We start from the raw sequence: 14813 nt of genomic DNA on the forward strand, positions 1-14813 counted from the left end.
CCAACAGACACATGAAAAAGTGCTCAACATCACTCGGCATCAGGGAAATCCAAATCAAAATGTCAATGAGATACCACCTCACACCAGTGAGAATGGCTAAAATCAACAAGTCAGGAAACGACAGATGTTAGTGGTGATGTGGAGAAAGGGGAACCCTCCTACACTGTTGATGGGAATGCAAGCTGGTGCAACCACTCTGGAAAACAGTAGCTAACTGTTTTTGAGGTTCCTCAAAATGTTGAAAACAGAACTACCATACGATCCAGCAATTGCACTACTGGGTATTTACCCCAAAGATACAAATGTAGGGACCCGAAGGGGTACGTGCACCCCAATATTTACAGCAGCAATGTCCACAATAGCCAAACTGTGGAAAGAGCCAAGATGTCCTTCAACAGATGAATGGATAAAGAAGAGGTAGTATATATATATATATATATATATATATATACGTATATATAATATATATATATATTCCATTGTGTATATATATATATATATATATATATATATATATATACAATGGAATATTATGCAGCCATCAAAAGGAATGAAATCTTGCCATTTGCAATGACTTGGATGGAACTGGAGGTTATTATGCTGAGCAAAGTAAGTCAATCAGAAGAAGACATGTATCATATGATGAGGAATTCTTAATCTCAGAAAAAAAACTGAGGGTTGCTGAGGTGGTGGGGGTGGGAGGGATGGGTGGCTGGGTGATAGACCCTGGGGAGGGTATGTGCTATGGTGAGCACTGTGAATTGTGCAAGACTGTTGAATCACAGACCTGTACCTCTGAAACAAATAATACATTATATGTTAAAAATTAAAAAAAAGAAGATAGCAGGAGGGGAAGAATGAAGGGGGGGCAATCAGAAGGGGAGATGAACTATGAGGGACTATGGACTCTGAGAAACAAACTGAGGGTTTTGGAGGGGAGGAGGGTGGGGGAATGGGTTAGCCTGGTGATGGGTAGTAAAGAGGGCATGTACTGCATGGAGCACTGGGTGTTATACGCAAACAATGAATCATGGAACACTACATCAAAAACTAATGATGTAATGTATGGTGATTAACATAACATAATAAAAAAAAAGAACCATATAGCTTAAGAGATTTTGATCACACACACACACAAATATTTTAGATGCAAACACATGTAAGTATATATTTATGAAAGATATTAATATCTGAAGGCAAGGAGGGGAGCAGTGGCTTTGCTCTGTTTTTAAATATAAATCAACTTATAGTTTTATATATATATATATGTATAAAATAGAGGTGTCATTCTTACTTGCTTACATTCACATTTTCTCTCCAGAAAAGAAAATGAAACAAAGTTGCTGTCCCAGCCCAGGAATAAGTTCAAGTCCAAACTTTTCTTGTCTCTGCTACAGAACACAGAGGGGGGTGTATCTTTTTTGAAAAACTTTCATGTCAGATTTCACAGTGGAAAACATATTAAAGAGTTGATGATATAAAATACTTTCACATCTCAGGTGCCTGGGTAGCTCATTCGGTTAAACGACTGACTCTTGGTTTCAGCTCAGGTTGTGATCGCAGGGCCATGGGATTGAGCCCTGTGTCAGGCTCCACAGAGTCTGCTAGTCCCTCTCCCTCTGCTCCTCTCTCTCTCTCTCTCTCTCTGTCTCATAAATAAGTAAAATCTTTAAAATAAACCAAAATGAAATACTTCCACTTCTCCTTATGAACTGCTTTCATCATAGCATTCTTCAGATTAAGAACCAAATTATTTTCTATTTCTCACTGTATTAATTTTATCTCATTTTCACTTTGAAGGCTGTCAGTATACCAGGGCCCCTCTGACCTTTATAGCCCTACTTTCTAACATCCTCACAAAACTCATCATTCATAGTAGGCAAATCCACCCCTCCTTAATACATAAACACTGATCATTCTTGAATGAAACATTTCTAGTCAGTTTTATTCATCTAACAATTTAAAACCTATCAATGAAGTCCTTCTACTCCCATCCAGTTCGACAGGCCCTCCCTGTATTTGACCTCTTCTGAGGCTTACTGAACACTCAGAATCTTGCACGGTTTACTCCTGTTCCATGTGTTGGTGGAGGACCTTTGGCATCTAGAGCCTTAAAATATATTTTCTCTGAACTTTTCCTTTTTTTCTTTGTTTCCACAATTGCTCAGCTTACAATTGGGATTATTTTTTAATCTAATTTCTTACATGCTTTCATTTGCTAAGTGAACGTTACTTAGTTCCTATTTTATTTTTTTCTTAAATCAAATAGGCAAAGACTGTTTTCTAATAGTGGTTATTGTGGGAATGAATAAAGTTATTTCAAAGCACCTTATGAATACAAAAATGGTCTACAAACAAATGAAAATAATAACGTTTATGCCTTAGTTTTAGGCTAAAGAATTATACCCAGGGAAAGCTTTAAAGATTCCAGTTAAATGAAACAATCCACGTGTTTGATACTTAATAGGTTCTTAGCACAATGATCGTTGAATGTCAAATCATGCAAGACTATACATAATGCAACACAGCATGCATACAAAAACATCACAACTGAAAATAGATAAATCTGTAATTTTAATCTTAAAAAGTGTTTCCTCTATGTAGGATAATAGAGGCCATGTAGATCTGAATATCTCCACTCATACTCCAAAAGTCGTATAGATCAGAAAAGAAAATAAAACCACTCTTCACTTACAGTTGCATATAAGTGGTAGATTAAAAATAGCAAACACTTCAAATGATGTTCAAGCAGGGGGAAAATACCCTAAAAATAGTCAGCTCAAGTATATGCTAAAAGAGAATATGTGGGGAAAAAAGAGAAGGAAACAAACCTAACAGTTGGAACACAGACTCATTCTGACAAAGAGAGATTCTCAGAATTCATAAGACCAAGACAGAAACTTGATGGATGACAGCATTAGCTTATTCTGGAACAGAAAGGCAGGGCTTTAAAGGACAAAGGGCAAGAGGTGGTCTGGGACTGTCAGTCTTGTAAGCAACCCTTTTAGCAGAAATAGAGGTAACTTGAGCAGTAAAGTCTCCCTGAACATCTGGAAAAGAAAGAATAAATATTCACATATGTATATATGTTTATTACCTTGAATCTGAAATCCAGAATATCAGAACTCAGCTGGATTTAAAAAGGAAGTCATGGGGCAGGTGGGTGGCTCAGTCGGCTGAGCCTCGGCCTCTTGATTTCGGCTCACATCATGATCTCAGGGTCTGAGATGGAGCCCTGCGTAGTGGAGCCTGCTTAAGATTCTCTTTCTCCTTCTGCCCCTACCCCATCCCTGCTTGCGTTCTTTCTCTCTCTCTCTTTAAAAAAAAAAGGAAGTCGTGCTATGAGTTGACTGAATTTAGGTAGGAAAGCGAAAAAATATCTCAGAAATGAAGACTAAGTCCAAGGTTCCCAGAAAAGGTGTGTTTGACTTAAACTATAATAAAGAACACTTAGTAACAGCTGAGAATTATTAGAGAGAAAATGATAGATATAAAAGATTTAAATGAGTGGATATATGTATAATTGGTTTCCTTGAAGAAAAGAAAATAAAAAACAGAGAACTAATATTTCTCTAAAATCATAACCTAAGAATTTTTCTTCTGGAAATACAAAAAGTTCTAATTTAGCATTTTAAGTATCCTAAATATTACTGGAAAAATTAATCCAGAAAGTCTAACTCTGACACATAGTCTAATAAAATAATTAGATTGTAAAAATAAAAAAAATCTGGGCTGGGCCCCTGGGTGGCTCAGTTGGTTAAGCGACTGCCTTCAGCTCAGGTCATGATCCCAGAGTCCCGGGATCGAGTCGCACATCGGGCTCCCTGCTCAGCGGGGAGTCTGCTTCTCCCTCTGACCCTCCCCCCTCTCATGTACTCTCTCTCTCTCATTCTCACTCTCTCAAATAAATAGATAAATCTATAAAAAAAAAAAACCTGGACTATTCAGTAAAATAAGCAAGTCACTTGTAAAAAGATGAAAATCATGAGGCATTATTTCTCTATAGCAACATACAAAGTAAGATAACACTGGATTAACACATTTTTAAAACTTAAGGAAAGAACCAACTCAAGGCCCTATTATCCAGCCAATGTTTCCTTCAAGTTTCATGGCTACCCAAAAACGTGTTTAAACATCCAAGACTTCAGGGAATGCTGAAGTCAAGTGCTTCCTGAGGAATCTACTAGAAACCTTATTTCATATACTCCAAAGACAATTGGGAAGAACCTGGCAAAGGACAAAAAGTGAGGAATTATTGTGTTAATTTCAGATTTATGATCAAAATATAGGTAGGTGGCGACAAGGTGAAAGAATAATATCTAATTATTACATGTCCTGACAAAATAGAAACATTTCAATTAAAATAACAACAAAGAGAGAGAAAAAGGCGAATTAGTATGACCTCACTGATTATTGCTTCAAACTTTGAACTTTCCTTTCCAGGCTTGTTTTTAGTAGTTGTAGAGGCAGAATAATTCTAAAATTATCGTGTGTATATTGTAGGAAAGGCTACATAAGAAAACATTGATATTCTTGGAAATCAGAGTTATCACTGTGGGAAAGGAAAGTACAAATCAGAGGAAAGTTGAGAAAAACCCCAGGAGTAGAATTTGAATTGGAGGTATGAGTAGGACCTCATAATTAGAAAAAAAAAAAAAAAAACCCACAAATATGGTGTGTGTGTGTGTGTGTGTGTGTGTGTGCGTGTGTGTGTGTTCTCTCTAGCCTTAAAAGAATCTAAAAGTAATGACACTCCACTAGCAATTAACATACTTAGTGCCCAGTTCTTGGCTTCTAAAAGGAATCAGGTCTCTTTAGAGAAATGATTTCAAGTCTGGGGAGTAGAAGTACAAACTGAAAATGGAACATATTCTAGGGCAAGAAAATCAAAGAAATCTTAATGACTAGTGGGAACGTGTCAGAAAAATCAAAGGAGCTAGCTTTGCCCAATTGAACAAATTTGGGTCAAGTTTTTTCTAACTTTATATTGATGTATGACACACAAACAGAAAAATACCAACTTAAAAATAAGGGCATTATTTGGTGAAATTTCATTGTAAGAACACACTCTTTTAACCAAACCTAAACCAAGAAATAGGACATTATTAAAACGTTAGAAGCCATATTCATACATCATCAAAAGCTACCACTCTCCTGACTTCTAACAGCATAGGTATTTTTTTGTCTGTTTTGTAACTTATGGAATCATACTGAATATATTCTTTTGTGTCAGACTTATTTTAATTGGTATTATTTTTGTGTGATTCACCCATATTGTTGTGTATTGGAAATTATTCATTCTGATTGCTGTATAGTATTCTACTGTAAGTACATATCACAATTTAAATTTTGGATGGATTGACTATAATAAAATTATGACATTATATTTTTTAAAATCCCTAAGTCTCTAGTGACACTCTAAAAAGTGCAGATGGGAGGAAGATCTATTACTTACATAATTATACAAGCAAATAAACATAATAAGAATGATAGAATGAGAAAATGAGCATTCTGTAACCATCAAAATTATCATCTATTAAAACAAGGATCATTAATGAATCTAAAATCATTGGCTCAAATAACCCTTAACAATAGCAAAGGAGAAGTGGCAACCTTATAATGGAGAGGTAGTGCAAAAATCAAACACAGAATTATAAATAATATGTTTCATGATGCCATGCAATAGCATGTAAATAGCATTCTTGCCAAAAATGTTAGACCGATATCTAAGTATGATGAATCAATCAGAAAAATCCAGATTGTGGGACATTATATAAGACAGCTGGCCTAGACATTTAAAAATTATCAGTGTCACGAAAGAGGGCGCCTGGGTGGTTCAGTTGGTTCAGGGACTGCCTCCGGCTCAGGTCATGATCCCAGGGTCCCAGGATCCAGTCCTGCATCAGGCTCCCTGCTCAGCGGGGAGTCTGCTCTCCCTCTGACTCTCTCCCCTCTCAGGCTCTCTCTCACCCTCTCTCTCAAATAAGTAAATAAAATCTTTAAAAAAATTTTCAGTGTCATGAAAGAAAAGAAAAAGTAGGTTTGGAGTTGCTGTTCTAGATTTAAAAAGATATAATAACTAAGTGCAACTTTGTGATCCTTGATCGGATCTTAGGACAAAAGCAACAAGAAACTCAAGGACAACTAGGAAATTAGGAACATTTAAATACGGAGTATTTATTAGATAAGATTATTTTATTAATGTTGAACTTCTTGGGTATGATAGTGGTATTACATAGGAGAATGTCTTAGTTTTTAGAAAATATTTATAGGGGGAGTTTCAGAGTCTGAAACTTCCAATTTTTTAAAAAAATATAATACAGAGGAAAATAAAGAAAAAAAACAAATGTGGTTGTTGAGAATTGGTGAATTCAGATACAGGTATTTGGTATTCATTGGTACTATTGTTTTAATTTTTCTGTGGATTTGTAAGATGAGAACAAAAAGAATGTATAAAACAATTTATCTTAAAATTTTCAAAGATTCAAGATTGTTTTTAAAATTCAACATGGTAAAAAATAAAATGAACTACCAATTAACATCTTCTTTTCAAAGTTTAACCATGTAAATCTAAAACATCCGTTTATCCAATCTCTGAATCTCAATTCTAATTTTAATTTACTTACCAGTTTGTATATATTCATTGTAGAATAAATATATGGGTATATCACAAGTTTTACAATATTTAAAATAACCTTAAATTTTTATTTCACATATATTTTTCCCTTATATATCACAAATTGATAAGCCACTATCATTCATGAAAAATATGGTTCTGGTTAATAGTGTTTTCAAAAAAATAATTGTTTTTTTGAAGTTGGGTCAAATGGCAAAACAAATCAAATAAAACTTCATGACAACTTTAAACTTATATTTCATTAGCTCTACTCAAATATCACTAACTATGATATTAGCTACTGTTTGCCAAGAAATAAAAAATAAAATTTATTTTATAAAACCAATCCCTCCTACGCCCCCTCCAAGAAAAACCCACCAATATTGATTTTGAAAAAGGCAAAGAAATCTTTTAATAATCACTAATTGAATCGTTTTAGCAAACTTTGTTAAAAAAAAAAAGGGGGTGCCTGGGCGGCTCAGTTGGTTAAGCAACTGCCTTCGGCTCAGGTCATGATCCCGGAGTCTCGGGATCGAGTCCCACATCAGGCTCCCTGCTCAGCAAAGGAGCCTGCTTCTCCCTCTGACCCTCCCCCCTCTCATGTACTCTCTCTCTCATTCTCTCTCTCTCAAATAAATAAATAAATCTTTAAAAAAAAAATCTTAGAAGTGTTCTATAACTTTAAATGATAGAAACTACAATTCACAGTCCTCATGTGACTAGCAACAAACAATGCCTAACTTAAAAAATAAATAAGAAGGTAAAATGTAATATTTAGTTCCTACTGATAATTTCCTATGAGAGTAAAAAGATACTTTTACCTGACATTGAGGAGCCTAATGTTCAAAGGATTATTTGAAATTTAATATGGAGACACTAATAACTATAAACTTGCCTGTATATATTTTTTTAATTTTAAAGGCAAATGAAATATAACCCTACATAGGTATTATAATAATAGATGTTGGATATTGACATCCTAGTAAAGATGACGTTATTGTAAATTTAAACATCAAATGTATGAAAAATACCACATGAAGAATATGCCACTCTAAAATATGCCACTTTGGCATAAGGGTTATTTTGAGCTATTGACGCATAAAAAAACAGCAGGTACAAGAAGGGCATTCTGACCTTTTTTCTTTCAAAAAGCAGAATATAAAACTCCTATATGAAAGATGCCCTTCCTATACCAGAAAGGAAGAAACATTCCTATCACCAGAGACAGAGAGTCCAGGCCAAAAGAATTCTGTACAAATAGACTTAGGTAAATTAATTTTTATTTTCCTTCAGTCTTATGTATTTTACTTACTTTTCCACAACTGCTTCTGTTTTTTTCAACCTAGTGTAAAAGCATTTTGGTAGTCATTTTCTTATTTGAGCTTCCATGTCATATAAAATTTATATTAAATAAATCTGTATGCTTTTCTCCTGTTAATGTATTTTATGTCAATTTAATTTAATTCTCAAGCTCTAGTTGGAGACCCTAAGAGGGTAGAGGTAAAGTGCTTCCTCTCCCACACATGATAGAGAAATCTTCAAACCTTAATATTTGTCATATATTTTTTGATAAAATTTATCCTTCCATATCACATGTAGACTTGCTGTCAGTGTTAACATATAAGCCCTGACAATTTTCTGTTTTTCTTGTGAAATCTTTATTTGAGAATATGCATAAAATTGATACTTCATATTTGTTTTCTATTATTATGAATTTATCTTACACGATATACATCTCTAGTATCTCTAAAAGTTAGGGATGGGAAAGACCCCTCTAAGATCTCAAGGAATACTTTCACGACATCAATAAATAATATTTAGAAAATTACTCAATTTGATAAAATTATGATTAAATCTATCCACTAGCATTTCCACTCAGAGAATGAAAAACAATTACTTATTAATATAGAGAGAATACCTTAACAAGGGTGGTCTACGTTTGAGTCTTTAGAGAGACCCAGGCTACTTAGTTTATTCATGAAAATTAGAAGCTATATATTTATTTAACTTCTTCTGGAAGGACGTGTGAATAATATAAGACCATAAAAGCTTTCTATTTTACCAACGAGGAATAACTTATTTTTAGAGAATCTAATATGATAATTTCCTGAAATCCCAGTTCTTTAAACTCTGACATAGTTAGAAAAGTTGATCTCCAAACAGAAATATTTGCCTTTATTTTATATTATTTCCAAATATCCATTTTATTTATTTGACCTTAAAGATTAATCATTTATATTTGTTTTTGCCTTGGCACCAAACAGGCACTAAAAATTAATATTTACTTTTTTTTTCCTTGCCTTAGAGTAGAAGTGATATTAGAGTAAGACAGTAAATGAGACAAGTTAATTAGTCTAAGACTGGAAAAAGAGTGAACTCAAAGTAGCTATTGTTCAAATAAAATAAAATATTTAATAATTAGGAGATACATGAAGTGTCCTCCACAAAAATTTATTCTTTTTTCTACTACAAAAAATATATATAACAAATTATGTAGTTACTCTCTACCTTCTCAAACATTCCCTTCATAGGAGCTGGTGCTATTTCTATTTAGTTCTAGGCACTCCATTGATTTCTAGTCATCCAAACCTGGAGTATTGCCATTCCTTTTTTTTTGTATTTTAATTCATAGTAGTTGGCACTATGATTTAATTGGAGCATCCTGAGTATTAAAAGAATATGATAAATAAAAAAATAAATTTTATATGGCATATAAGTAAGCATTTCCTACTGTTGCTTTACATATACATTTGTTATATAGGAGGGTAATTAGAAGCTGTAATGAGTCTCTTCCAAGTTACAAATGTCTATTTCACAAAACATGGCTTCAAATTTCAATTACAGTCAATCATAATTACTTTATCAAATTCCAGTTCTACTGCAGATACTAGTATTGGATCAAGCTAAAACAACCTTGCATTCTAATAGAAAGTAAAATTATCCTCTTTAAAAGTTTTGTAAGTTGTAAATTAAGAATGAACAAGTAAGAAATATTTTCATCTTTTAATGAAAACTTAAATTTAAATTTTTTAGTATAATTCAAAGTTGCACTATTAAAGTTTTACACTATGACTTAAAGCTTGCTGACTACCATATAATCAAAGCAAACATAAATTAATATGAAGCTTTCTTTAATATGTTGTGGAGAGTGAAACACTATTTTTAACTATGAAGAATTTCCCAAACTTTGATGATAAAGAGATAAAGTGTATGTGCTTTTGTTGTGGGATAGCAAAGATAATTAACTTTCCACTGTTTCTGTTCCCAGCCATTGGGTGGAAGTATTCCTGAAAAGCCACAGTCCAGGAAAGGGATTTAGTTTCTGAATCACAACTGCATCTAAGTAGGGCCATTTGACTAGTTTTAGCAATGGGATATGAATGAAAGTGATACATCTCCCTCACTTCTAGTTCAAATTAATTAAAAAGATAATGTGCCCTTTCCATTGTTCTCTCATATTTAGGCTAAATACAAGAAGCTTTGATACCCCCAAGAGAGTCAAAACTAGAATCAAAGAATGAAAGTATATAGGGTCCCTAAATCTCTATGTAGAGGACACAGATCAACTGGCCAAGAATACCCACATTTTATTGTCACAAACTTCTAATTTGTAAATCCCCTGAAATTGAGGGTTATGTTTTGTATAGCTGTTAATGATACTCATACTGATACATTTGGTGTTCATCAGGGTAGAGGGGACGGGGTGTTGAATGGGAAGCTTTTTCTGACTTCTGGGGAAACTTGGTGTTCCCAATGAAGAATGCATTTGGAACTCTCCATAAAAGGTGCAAGTTAAGGCAATAGAAATACAGAAAATACAGTTAACCAGTTACCTCTAAAATGGATATTTAAAACTGGAGTCATGTCCCTGGGCTTATAATGGAATTTGTTTAGACACATTTTTAACTAAGAAAAAAGAGGGAAAAGACCCATACTCCTTGGCATATGTCAAAATTGTTTTGACATTCATTCCTTCAAATGTTTGCATTCTTAAAAATAAATTCTCTAGCAAACAACTCAGTTTTGGAACACTGGTGAAGACTAAAATAAAATAAAATAAAATAAAATAAAATAAAATAAAATAAAATAAAATAAAATAAAATAAAATAAAAAATTGCCCTCCTCAAAATCTTTACAAATCTACTTCTTAAAAAATCAAATAGTGAGAGTTTTTTTTTTTTCTCACACATTCTTTGAATGTTTCTCTACACAAGAGCTATAGAGTACAATATGGCTACCAGCCAGACTCCTCACCACAGCCGTTGAGTGGGTTAAGAAGACACCAGAGAGTTGAAATATAAAGGAATTCAAACAACAAGCTATTTCTGGGTAAACTTAACTGTAAAGGGCTCTTCTTCTCTCAAACAGTGAGCAGATTCTAAGGTATTAGCAAAGAAGCCCTAGAGCAATTGATGATATTTGTAAAGAAAGAAAAAGTAAATAGGGATAACTTTTAACAGAACCACACCAAATTAGACAGATAGATGATAGATAGATAGATAGATATAGAGAGATACATAGATAGAAGGAAGAATAGAAGAAACATAGGAAGACGGGGGGAAATAAACAAAGGGCTTTACCTGTTTAACATATTACAAAAGAAAGAAATACTTCCTGTTTTGAGGTTTTTGATAAAGCTATATATTAAAAGTAAATAAATTCTTTTTTAAAAAATATAATAATTTATAAAAATAGTAAAGTAATACATCATAAATGAATGATTTAAATAAAAATAGAACAAATGTTTATAAGTTCTACTTTTTAAGTATTGGGAAGTCAAACTGCATTTAAACATGTGTATATTATTCTCTCTTAAAATCTTTTTGGAAATGTTCTTTAAGGTTTATGGCACAGAGGGACAGCTATCACTCCCTTCCCCCAATCCTCTCCACACTAATAGTCTTTTTCTTTTAAGATTTTATTTATTTATTTGAGAGAGAGAGTGAGAGAGAGAGAGAGAGCACATGAGAAGGGGGAGGGTCAGAGGGAGAAGCAGACTCCCCGCCAAGCAGGGAGCCCGATGCAGGACTCGATCCTGTGACTCCAGGATCATGACCTGAGCTGAAGGCAGTCGCTTAACCAACTGAGCCACCCGGGCGCCCTCCACACTAATAGTCTTAATGTGTCCTAAAGTATATGAAATAAAAAACAAAACCCTCCAAGTCCACTATCATCACTGCCACCCGTTTTTGAAAACTTTCCTTTGGGGAAGGGGAGTATTTATATCATGCTTGTAACTAAGATTTTTGTTTGTTTGTTTCTGAATTATTTCAAAAGTAAATTATAAAATGAGATTTCTAAAAATATATTCATCTCTTTTAATATTATTATACTACATCAAAGGATTATTTTTATTTATATGTATAAATTTAGGAATATTTATTTTTAGCAAGAAATGTCTTCACTTTGTAAGGACCCAGACATCATATTCTACCAAAAAATGCATTAAATGTTTGTTTTAGACCATAACTGAGAAATGATTCTGATATATGAAAATTTATATGCATAAATAACCAATTTCTATGTCCTAAGATAGACTTTTAAATAAAATCAGTTTTTTTACAACTTCAAATAAAAAGGAATATCTTTGCTGGAAACTCTGCATAAAGCATGTAAAATTTAAGTAATTTCTATTCCTCTACCCAAGATTTTCATTACAGAAAGTTCCAATAGATGTTATCACTATTAGAGAAGGAAAATTCATTTAGAATGACTACAGTTTTTCATCCCTATACACAATAAGGATGTGAATACCACATATAGTAATTTAGTTTTCTTTTAAATAGTTTTCCAAAATTGAAAAAAGAGAGAGAGAGAGAGAGAAACCTGGGATAAAACAGTGACAATAAGAAAAAACACCAACTTTGTCAATTGTCCTGGCTAATAGACCAACTGTTTCATAATAATGATTGCAGAGATAAAATAAGCAACTTAAAATTATCATTTTTAAAAAAATATTTTATAAATATAAAACCTTTTCTGATAACCCTAGAACTATAACGTAGTTCAAATTGGCTAAAACAAAATTTTAAAAAGAATATTAAGTTTTATATTTTTTTCTTTTTTATCATAAAGGCAATATATGAATAATTGCTATTATATTAAAAATTCAAATCTAAAATTATAGATTAAAAAGAGTGGTCTCAGTCTATTTCTGCCCTATTCTGCTTTCTAATTCCTACAGTACTACTTAAAAAAATAAAAGATTTATTTATTTATTTGAGAGAGAGAGAGAGCATGAGTGGGAGCAGGGGATGGGCAGAGGCAGAGAACACCCAAGCAGACTCCCCACTGAGCACAGAGTCAGATTTGGGGCTCGATCGCAGGACCCATGAGATCTTAAGCTGAAACCAAGAGTCAGACACTCAACAAAATGAGCCACCCAGACGCCCCCACTATTACTTTTAATAGCTTGGTGACATGCATTTTACATTTTTCTGTGTTGACATCTCTTGATAGATAGATAGATAGATAGATAGATAGATAGATAGATAGATAGATAGACAGACATAGATCTATATCTTTTAAGAAACTACATTTATTAGCTTCTTCTATTTCCTTAAATATCCTATATTTTCCCCTCTTTCAGTTGATAACTTCACTTTATGCTTCATTGAAAAAACAGAATTAGACTAGAAAGTCCCTCAAAGTCCACCTACTAAAACTGCAAACTTGTCCATATTCTCCACTTTACTTTTGCTGCATTGAGGAAAGTCTCCATGTTCTTATCCAGGGTCAAGTCTTCCTCTGAACTCTGGATTCTCACCTCAGATTCTGTCTCAGTCATTTTTGGGTCATCAGTGACTCAACAGCTTTAGACAAAGAAAATGTACCCAATAATGTTTGAAAGTATAAATTTGTGAAATATAGTGAACTAACAAGTGAATAAAAACTATATATCTATATAAATATGATTATGTTGCATATTATCCTACAACAAATAAATATGTAAGCAACAGGAGATTAATGATAATATGAAAATATCATGAAACTTAACAAAAACAGAATAATTAGAATTAAAACAGATGGTGAGGTTTTTTTTTTTTTTTTAATTAGGGGAAAGCCCATCCAAAATAGAAAAATTAAAAAGTTTAATAGGTTTCAATATTGGTGAGCCTTTGAAGAAATAGTTATTTTGGGGGCGCCTGGGTGGCTCAGACAGTTAAGCGTCTGCCTTTGGCTCAAGTCCTGATCCCAGGGTCCTGGGATCGAGCCCAGCGTCGGGCTCCCTGCTCAGCAGGGAATCTGCTCCTCCCTCTCCCTCTGCCTGCTTGTGAACTCTCTCTCTGTCAAAAATAAATAAAAAATCTTTTAAAAAAAGAAAGAAAGAAAGAGTTATTTTCATAGACTGCTGGTTGAAGCATAAATTATGGCATTTTTGGCTAAAAATTTGGCAAATCCATAAATAAATTAAATGTGCACAAAGTATGACAACAGTAAGAGCTCTAGGGATTTCTTCTATCGATAATTGTGATCATCAATTCATCAATAAAGGTATAGATTTAAGATGATTATATCATGGTGCATCCACACTATGAAATACAAGACAAAAATTATGAGGATAACTTGTTCTCCTTTTGATTTAAGATGGTAGACTGAACAAACTGAAACAAAATATAATTTTTGAGCAGCTAACAGTTTTTTTTGAGAGAGAGAGTGTGGTAGGAGGGTCAAAGGGAGTCCCCACGCCCAGTGCTGAGCCCTACACAGTCCTCCATCTCATGACACTGAGATCATGACCTGAGGCGAAATCAAGAGTCAGACGCTTAACCCACTGAGCCACCGAGATGCCCCACAACTAACACTCTAAAAACTTAAAGAAATTAAGTTTCTACACTGGACTGTTTCTTTGAAAGTTACAGTGGTTATGACAATGAATCTAGAAAGAAAAAAATCTCAACATGGTACTAAGGTTTAAATTGACAACATTTACATCTATAAAACAAGATAAAAATGTTTAATGGATGTCAACATAAAAACAAAGCAGAGAAATTAATTATGGCTTTAGAAGGAAAATAAGTATCAGTTTTGATGGTATAAAAGTAAAGGTATGAATGAAATCACATGGAAAGAAGGGAAGGAAGGTAGAGATATGACTATCTTATGACAGAAAAAACAAATATAGGTTTAATATATTATTATTATTAAAAGTTCTTAGACACATAGATCAATGGAACAGTATAGAAAATCCAGAAAT

At 33.3% G+C, this 14813-nt stretch overlaps 1 protein-coding gene across 1 annotated transcript in view; it reads right to left on the bottom strand.

The window, feature by feature from the left end:
- LRP1B (LDL receptor related protein 1B) overlaps positions 1-14813 on the bottom strand; it is a 1883216-nt gene that overhangs the window by 1600878 nt on the left and 267525 nt on the right.

This window comes from Zalophus californianus, chromosome 3 (genome assembly GCF_009762305.2).
Source record: "Zalophus californianus isolate mZalCal1 chromosome 3, mZalCal1.pri.v2, whole genome shotgun sequence".
Lineage (NCBI taxonomy): Eukaryota > Metazoa > Chordata > Mammalia > Carnivora > Otariidae > Zalophus > Zalophus californianus.